The 9,978-nt window shown below is 38.1% G+C and overlaps 1 pseudogene; it reads right to left on the bottom strand.

Annotated features, from left to right (window-relative positions):
• Positions 1 to 285: 285 nt before the first annotated feature.
• On the bottom strand, positions 286 to 1,307 carry LOC101410742 (E3 ubiquitin-protein ligase RNF146-like; annotated as a pseudogene).
• Between the last annotated feature and the right edge of the window lie 8,671 nt (positions 1,308 to 9,978).

The following is a 9,978-nucleotide window of genomic DNA, read 5'->3' on the forward strand; positions in this document are numbered from 1 at the left end:
TCCAAAGAACTGAAGAAAAAATATTTTATTCTTATAAAATAAGCAGACCTCAAGAAAACTGGGTTACTACCAAACAGCTCTCAACTATTAACACCCAAATTCCTTACATTAAATAAATTTTTCAACAGAAACATGTTAGACATTTTACTTATAGGTCTATCTTATCCATACCCCTTCCCACCCCCACTCCCAAAATATACTATTAGGTTGAGTATAATATTACATGGGCAGAAATTTGCAGATAACCACTTCAGCTTTGAGCATGGGGCTGAAAGCTATGTTTATTTAAACTTCACTTACTGTGCACTGTCAATCAGACCTTCTAGATCTGACTCTGACACTCACTGTTGCACTGCCTGCTACTGGGCAATCAGTTCCTGAATGATCTGATTGACCAATTACTATCTGTTTTATATTAGAAACCAAAAGTTTCTGTTGGTTCAAGGGGTGCTATGCATCAAGTGCAGATGCATGCTCACTATCACTAATGGCATCTGATTCGGTTTCTTCAGTAGGGATGTTTGGAGATGATGATCCTTGAAGATGTTGATCCTTGATCTTCTCCTTCTCCCCTATGGCTCCTTTCAGCGATGCTATAACCTCTCAGTTGCAAATGATGAAAAGAGTTGTCCAGAGAAATGCTTATATCAGATGATGGTGCTGCAGGGTTTGTTAACTGACCATCTACTGAAGTTAGGAGCAGTAGCTGGTCAGTTAAGAAACGCTGCAGCACTACCTTTTGATGCGAGCACTTCTCTGGACAACTGAGGCTGAAATGAAGCTCCCCTCTGTGCTAATATACTGTCCTTTCTAAGAGCAGAGCTCTCTTTTGCTAAGTTTGCAGTGGGAAAGTCACAGTCCAGCCCAAGTCCAGCTACACCCTTCGGCATCTATGATATCCTATTCAATCTTCCTGCAAAGCCCATGTTCGTTTTTCCTACACTGAACCAAATTTTCAAGATCAGCAACATAGAGAAACCCAGAAATCAGCATTTCAGTGCTCTTTTTATCTTTGGAGAAAGCATGTGCCCCCTTCATAATACCATGCATTTTCACCAATTTCTGTACTTGCAGCCTTGACTTCTTGTAAAAACAAGGTTGGTTTGTAAAGGAAATCCTCAGGAATTCATTTTCAGCACAGATAGAAAACATGTTTACAAGGCAGACTGACTGGGTGAACACATTTGCAGACAAAGGGCACATTCAGGGACAGCTAGAGAAAGTGCGGTATTAGAACAGGACTCGGCTTTCCTGTTCATTGGAAGCATGTTTACTGAGTGGCCAATTTCACCACAACCAGCCATCATTTCTATTACAGATCCCACAGATTCCTGCCACAAAAATACAACATCTTCTTCCCCAGCAGTAAGTCAGTTTACAGTACTTTCCCTTCCACTGCTTGTTGATTCTTTCTCTCTCCTGCTATGGCTGCAGCGACTTCGCAGTTTTTTCTCTTCAGCCTTGGAACCCACGGCTGCCAGAGACATGCACAATCATCATGTGACTGACCATCTGACCATGGGTGCTAATGCTCATGGGTGCAGAGGCTCACCCTAATGCACTTTTAACTCATCCATCGTGTCTTTCATTCCCAGAAGGCCTGTTACTTTCCTTTGCAGGCTTTCAAACTGTTCTTTGTGCTCTCCCAGGGTCTTTTTAATACCATTTATCTCTTAGTCATATTTTCTCTCAATTCTTTGAACTGATTTAGGAGAGTTGTATGATTTTCATTGATTATCTTAAACCCTGTATGTCTTCAGGATACTTGGTATGTTCCTTTGGCTGGGCTATCTCTTCCTGTTTCATAGTATGACTTGTGATTCTTCTCTGATGTCTAGGCTTCTGAATATGTTGGTGAATTTGCTGTGATGACCAATTTCTCCCTCTTGCCTATTGGTTTTTTTTCCACATCTCTTCTTTGATATTTCATTCAACTTATTATAAGTCTTTAAAATTGCCCAGTTTAAGTTATCAAAATAGGGCCATGGACTCACTAATGGGGCACAGACTTTCTCTCAGGGAACAGAGAGAAACAAAAGTAGTTTTTGTCCATACAATTTTCAGACTGGCCAGCAGATGGCACTCGTTGGTGTTTGTCTTGGCTTTCCTGTGTTTTGGTCTGGCCACAGCTGAGATTCAATGTGGGCTTTACTGGGCGAATTCCTGAAGAAAAGCCCCCTGGCTCCCCTTCCCTTTTCTCTTGAAACAGCTGACTGGGAGGAAGATGTCTGTTTCCTCTCAGTCACTGCAGTGAGCCAGGGTTTTGCCCCAGCTTAATATACTGGAGTGGGGAAAGGGAGCCCTTCCCAGCTGCTGCAGGGGTTTGGTAACTCATGTTCGTTGTTTTGGCTTCTTCATCTCTTTGTCCCTCACCTGCTGGGAGTTGCACAGCACTGTCCTGGTCTGCTGACCTCCAAAGCAGGTCCCCCAGAGAGCTGGTGGCCCTTTCCCCATTGTTTTTGTGAGAAACATGAGCCCTGCCTTCCAAGTCCAATGCCATCTTCGCACAATCATCTCAAAGCATTGGGGGTTTTTCTCTCCTGAGTGGTATTTAAAATAATGGAGTATCTTAAATAAATGGTATTTGCCAATTGTTGAAATCTGACATATTTCCCTGTGAGGGGTCTCTTGGTTCATATCCAATGTCATTCTTAATGTCATACTTTAATAGTTTGGCCTACATATTGGATGTCTCATTCATTGAGTCTTAACCAGAGTTTCCCTAATTTCTGGTGGGAGAGGTCATCTGTTCACATGATTTGAGGGCTTTGTGTTTCCTTCTCTGTGACATGCCTTTTCATATCTGTGTCCATTCTTTGATTTGGGTGTTTCTTCTATATACTGATTCCTTAGAATTAGCATTTATTATGGATACAAGTCCTTTAGCTATCATTGCAACTACCTTCCATTTTGTGGCTTGTTTTTTCTCTTTATTTGTTGTGACTTTTAAGAAGCAGAAATTCTTTATTTTAACACAGCTGAATATGACCATTTTTATAAACTTTAAGATGCCAGCTCTTTTGTAGTGTATCTTGTTTAAGAAATTCTCCCCTATTAAAAGTGACAAGGACAGTCTCCTACCTTTTAAAGGTTTTGAAGACTTGCCTCTCACACTGAAGCCTTGGATTCACATGGGGTGACTTTATAAGTGTGAGCTGTGCTCTCATCTGTTTAACCTTATCCCCTGGAGGTAGCGAGTGGCAGCCCCCGTGGTGGAGCTTCGTCCTGTCCTCAGTGAGCTGCCACCACCTCAGGAATTTCCAGCTCCGAGCTCCCGGCCCCAGGCCCTGGTTTAGGTTGACAGGCTCAGCCCCAGGAGGTCTGTTATCCATGTGGAAAGTTGTCAGGAGGTCTTGCTGCCCCCCTGCCCCTCCCCTCTTAGGGGAGATTTCAAGCCATGTCCCCTGGAGTCCATGACTCCCTCCAGCCAGTGACATGCTCCTATGTACCAGGCACTGTAACTTGTAGCCAGGAGCTTTCAGGGCCAGTGATGGACTGGTGGCCCCACCACCTGGTTCCTGAGGGAGGCTGATGCTGAGAGCCCCTGGGGACCCGGGATGGGTACATGGGGTGAGCGGGGAGGAGCATGTGTGCTTTGAAGCTGATTGGCTTTGGGATGGCTCATTAGTAGATGACATAACCCAGCCAATTCTGACACGTCATGGACTTCTGTAGCCAGCCCTGATATTTCTGTGATTTCATACATTTTTTGAATCAGCTTTTCAAGGCTCCCCACCCTCCAGGCGTCTCAAATGTGGATTATAATGGCATTAATTATAGAAGTTCATCTGGGGGAAAGGGGGTCCTTGCAGAATGATCCTTGTCTGCGGGCACCTGTTGTGTCTCCACATCCTTAGGTCTTCATCGGCGCCTTTCACAGCCTCTTCCCCAAATATCCTATATTTTTTGCTACTTTTGTTATAGGAGTTTTAAATGATGTTTGCCTACTCTTTATTGCTATTGTGATATAATTTATTTTATTTATTATATCTGGCCACCTTGCATAGTCTCATAATTCTAAAAATTAACTGGTGAATCTCACATTTCTATGTAAGTTGAAAGAAAAGATGAACAACCGTGCTCTCCATCCTCAGTGAATTTTTTAATAGAAGCTGTGATAGAGGCAGGCTTGATTTTAGGTGGCATGCTTCTCACATGTTACTGTCAACAACTATGAAGAAGGCTATTGGCAGAAATCCTTTACCAGGGTAAGGGGGTTCCCAGACCTTCTACATTTGCTACAAATGATGAATGAGCGTCAAATTTTATCTAAATAATTTATTCACATTTTGTGGCCATATTTTTTCTCCAGTAGTCTATTAATATGGTTAATTATATTAATCCATTTTTGAATGTAAACATAATATAAATTTTTTGGAAATAAACCCACCTTGATTGTGATGATAATTTTTTTAATTATGAAGGACTGAGCTTTACTAATAGTTTAGAATTTTTATGATCTAGGATCATGCATGAGGGACGCTGGCTTGTAATCCCCTATTTTTGTGCCATCCTTATTATGGATGGATATTATGGTATATGGTATATGGATATTATGGTAGCCTCATTCAGTGCACCTGGGAGTGTAATTTCTCCTTGGAAAGATTTTGCATGTGATCAATATAATGTGTTTCTTGAATATTTGGTATACCATCTGAGCCGAGTGTTTTCTCTGCGAGAATACTGTAAACTATGGATGCAGTTTATTTAGTAGCTCCAGGCTTATTTAGTATTTCCATTTGTTTTAGAGTCAACTCAGTTTTTATACTTTGGAATTTATTCATTTACTCACATTTGGTCATTTATTGATATAAAGTGGTTCAGAATGTTTGACTTTTTAAAATATTTCTGCTCTATGTATAGTTAAACCTTATTAATTACTATTACTGCTTAAATTTGCCTTCTCTTAATATATGTATTCTCAACAAGGATAATATCAACCAAAGGTGGTGTATTAGTCAGCCAAAGCGGTGCTGATGCAAAATACCAGAAATTGGTTGGTTTTTATAAAGGGTGTTTATTTGGGGTAGTAGCTTACAGATACCAGGACATAAGCATAAGTTACTTTCCTCACCAAAGTCTTTTTTCATGTATTGGAGCAAGATGACTGCCATCATCTGCAAGGGTTCAGGCTTCCTGGGTTCCTCTCTTCCAGGGACTTGCTTCTGTTTCCTCTGTGAGCTTACTTCCCAGAGCTTAGCTTAAGGCTTCAACATCAAACTCCAACATCAAAAACCTTCGACTTTGTCCTTTGCCATGCCTTTTATCTGTGAGTCCCCACCAAGGGGTGTGGACTCAACACCCTAATGACGTGATTGAATCAAAGTCCTTATCATAAATTAATCATGCCCAGGTATAGACCAGATTACAAACATAAATCAATATCTATTTTTCAAATTCATAACCATATCAAACTGCTACAGGTGGTAAACATTGGTTTTTGCAGGGAGAGGAATCTTATTCTTTCTATGGATAAAGCACAGATGCACAAAAAGCACATAAGAGATAAAGAGCATATCTGTGGTATTAAGACCCCATGGGATACTTATAGGAAAAAAATTGAAAAATCATTCTTATGAGGGCACTATAATGAAAATAGAAAGGTTAATAAACACAGTTTGCTTTATCTTGAATTTCACCAGAATATTTTCTGTGTTAGCATACTTTTCAAATAAATTTTGGCTCTTTTGTTATTCTCTATTGTGTTTTTGTATTTATTTATTTGTTCCTTTTTTAATATCACCCTCTTTACTCTTTTGAATTCTTTGTTACATAATTATTTATATGTGTGATTTAAAATTTTCTATTCAGTATGTTTTCTCCAAGGAATTATTTTAGGCATTGATTTCCAAACTGATTGCCCTGCCATTGAAGAGCACGATTTGTATGGTAGTATTTCTTTGATTTTTACTGATACTTGTTTGATTACATGACTGGGTGGAAGATAATTTATAAGCCCGTTAAATCAAGTTTATTGTATTGTCCAAATCTCAATTTTTACTTATATTTTAGTTACTTGACCAGATGTGTGTTGAAATTTCTCATTGTAATAGTGGATTTGTCAATTTCCCCTTAATGTTCTATCATTTTTGCTTTATTTTATGGATTTTTATGGGTGCATATGAGTTTAGAAATTTTGTAACTTAGTGGCCAGTGAGACTCTATTAGATACGTATTCTCCTGAAATCTAATCATGTGTGTGGGTGTGTGTGTGCACATGCTGAAGAATCTGTGCAATTGCAGCCTCCACCACCTTTGCGCACTGCCTCCCAAGCCTTTTGTCATGTTGAGGAAGTTCCCTTCCATTGCTATTTTTCTCAGGTTTTTTTTGTTTGTTTGTTTCTTTCCTTGTTTTATCATGAAAGGGTATTGGATTTTGTCAAATGCCTTTTTTTTTTTCTTTTTTAGTTACTGGGGGTAGGGGATTGAACCTGGGACCTCACATGTGGGAAGCCAGCACTCAACTACTGAGCCACATAAGCTTCCCTGAGCTGGTTTATCATCTGTTTTGCTTGTTGTTCGCTTTTGTTTTTTTTTCAGGAGGCACCAGGAACCGAACCTGGGATCTCCCAGGTGGAAGGCTGGAGCTTAACCTGTTGAGCCATACCCACTCCCCTCAAAATACCTTTTCTACATCAATTGAGATGATCAAGTGATTTTTCCCCCTTCATTCTATTTGTGTTGTGTATCATATCAATTGATTTCCATATGTTGAACCACACTTGCTTTCCTGAAGTAAATCCTGCTTGGTCATGGCATACCCTTCTAATATACTGTTGGATTTGATTGACTAGTACTTTTTTGAGGATTACTATATCTATATTCAGAAGGAAATTAGTCTAATTTTTTCCTTGTGATATCTATCTGGTTTTTATATCAGAGTTATGCTGGCTTTATGGAGTGAATTAGGAAAAGTTCCCTACACTTAAATTTTTTAGGTGTGTTGAGATATTCTATTTCTTTTTCAGTTAGTTAAGTTGTAAATTTCTAGCAATATATCCATTTCCTCTAGGTTATCTGATTTATTGGCATACAATTGCTCATAGTATTCTCTTATAATCTTCTTAATTCCTGCAAGATTATTAGAATGTCCTCTCTTTCATTTCTGAATTTGGTGATTTGCTGCATCATCTCTCTTTTCATTCACTGTGTCAGCAACTAAAGTTTTGTCATTTTTTTATCTTTTCAAAGAAACAACTTTTTGTGTCATTGATTTTCTTGATTGTGTTTCTATTTTCTCCCTCTGCTCTGATAGTTATATTTCCTGCCTTCTGTTAACTTTACATTTACCTTACTCTTTTTCCAGTTCCTCACGATGTGTATTTTATGGATGGTCTCTTTTTTCTTACATATAGGCATTTATAGCTATAAACTACTTTCTAAGCACTTGAGAAGACTGTGCATTCTGCTGATGTTGGTTCGTGTGTTATATATGTCTACGTCTAGTTGGCTCATGGTATTATTTAAGTCCTTGGTTTCCTTACTGATCTTCAGTCTAGATATTCTACCCACTTATGAAAGTGGTATATTGAAGTCTCCAACTGTTATTGTAGTACTATCTCTCCATTTAGTTTCATCAATGTTTACTTTAAATATTGGGGTTCTGATATTAAGAGTACATATGTTTATATTTGTTATATCTTCTTGTTGGATTGATCTTCTTATTAATACATAGTGTCCTTTTTTGTCTTTTATGTAACAGATTTTAGCTTAGAGCCCATCTTACTTTCCTGGCTGCTATGGCAAATGCCATACAGTGGGTTGGCATAAACAGGAATTTATTGGCCCATAGGTTCAGAGGCTAGGAGGCTGCTTCCTCCTGGGGTTGGTATTGTTCTGCCTGGTTGGTAATCCTCAGGTTCCTTGGCTTTCCCATCACATGGTGATTTTCTCTCCTTTCTCTTCTGGGTTCTACTGTCCCAACTTCCAGCTCCTCCATGTAGCTTTTTCTTTTTAATAGGCCTCCAATAATAGGAGTAAGACTGGTTCTGATTCAGTTGGACCTTACTTTAACTAAAAATAACATCTTCAAATGATACTTTTTACAAAGTGTTCTCCCACATGAATTAGATTAAGATTAAGAACATGCTTTTTTTCTGGGGCACATAATTCAACCTTTCACAAAACTTATTTTCTGATGTTAGTATAGCCACCCTGACTCTCTTTTGGTTACTATGTGCATGGAATTTTTTTTTCACCCTTTTACTTTCAACCTATTTTTGTCTTTGAATTTAAGGTGAGTCTCTTGTAAACAACATATAGTCCTATCTTGCTCTTTTACCCATTCTGCTAATCTTAGTTTTTTTGAGTGGATCTATTAATCCACTTATATTCAAAGTAATGACTGATAATATAGGATGTACTACAGCCATTTTTTCTTGTACATCTTATACCTTTTTTGTCCCTCATTTCCTCCATTGCTTCTTCTTTTGTGTATAGTTGATCTTTTGCAGTGAAACTATTCGATCCCCTTCTCATTTCCTTTACTGTATATTTATATTTCCTTTGTGGTTACTATGAGTTTTATAATTAACATCCTATGTCTGTAACAATGTAGCTTCCATTGATATTGACTTAACTTCAATAGCACGTGCAATCTCTGTTCCTACAAACCTATTTCTCCTCTTTATTTATGTCTGTTCACAAATTCTCTTTATATTTTGTGTTTCCAATAATGTAGAAATAGGACTATTTTTATGCATTTGTAGTTTAGATTCTGTAAGAAATAAAAAATTAGAGTTACATAGCAAGACTATAGTAATACTGCCATTTATAATTACCTATATTGTTACCATTACTGAAAAACTTCATTTCTTCATAAGGCTTCGAACCACTGTCTAGTGTCCTTTTTTTTTCAACCCAAAGAACTCCCTTTAGGAGGGGAGGCTTTGTGGTGTTGAAATTCCTCAGCTTTTGCTCATCTGGAAATGTCTTAATACATTCCTCATTTTTAATGGATGATTTTGTTGGATACACAATTAGGGGCTGTGTTGCTTTTATTCTTTCAGCACTTAAATCCTGCTTGCTCATTTCCTTAATTTCTCATGAAATATAGGCACTTAATCTTATTGAGGATCCATCCCCTTTTATGTGATTAGTCACATCTGCCTTGCTAAATTTTTTGGATTTTCTCTTTATTTTTGCCATTAAACAGTTCTGTTATAATGGGTCTCAATGTGGATCTTTTTGAGTTTACCCTATTTGAAGTTTGTTGGGCTTCTTTGATGTCTATATTCATGTCTTTCATCAAGTTTGAGATGCTTTTGGTCATTATTTCTTCAAATGTTTCTTCTTCCTCTTTCCTTTTCTAATGGGATTCCTATAACAGATATGTTGGTACAATTCATGTTTTCCTTATATCCTTTCAGCTCTACTCACTTTAAAAATTCTTCTTTCTTTCTCCACTTCAGACTGAATAATTTCACCTAGCTACCTTCCAGATCACTGAATCTTCCTTCTTCCTGTTTAAATATGTTGTTGAACCCATCTAGTATATTTTATATTTCTGTTATTGTGCTTTTCAACTCTAGAATTTCTGTTTGATCCCTTTGAAAATTTTCTAATTGCTCCTTTTGGTCAAACATCACCTTCCCAATTTTCTTTAGTTCTATGTCCATGATTTCCTTTAGCTCATTGAAGTTATTTATGAGAGGGAACTTAATATCTCTGATTACTCATCCCAATGTCTGTGCTTTGTCTGTCATTTTACCTCATTCCTCTCAATGGACCATCTCTTCTTGTTTCTTTGTATGCATGTGCTCTTTCATCAAAGTCTGGGTATTTGATTACTTTGGCTTTTTAACTCTGGAAGTTGTATTCCCTCTCTTCCATCAGATTTTAGATTATATTGGCTGTGCACTGAAGTTCCCCTTCTATAGCCAGTCTAGTTTATACTGAATCTATAGATCAGCTTGCGGTGAAAAGTTAGGTTGTTCTCAGGTTCTCTGAGCAGGTCTCCTGCCCTAGCATGTGTAGGAG

This window comes from Dasypus novemcinctus, chromosome 6 (genome assembly GCF_030445035.2).
Source record: "Dasypus novemcinctus isolate mDasNov1 chromosome 6, mDasNov1.1.hap2, whole genome shotgun sequence".
NCBI lineage: Eukaryota > Metazoa > Chordata > Mammalia > Cingulata > Dasypodidae > Dasypus > Dasypus novemcinctus.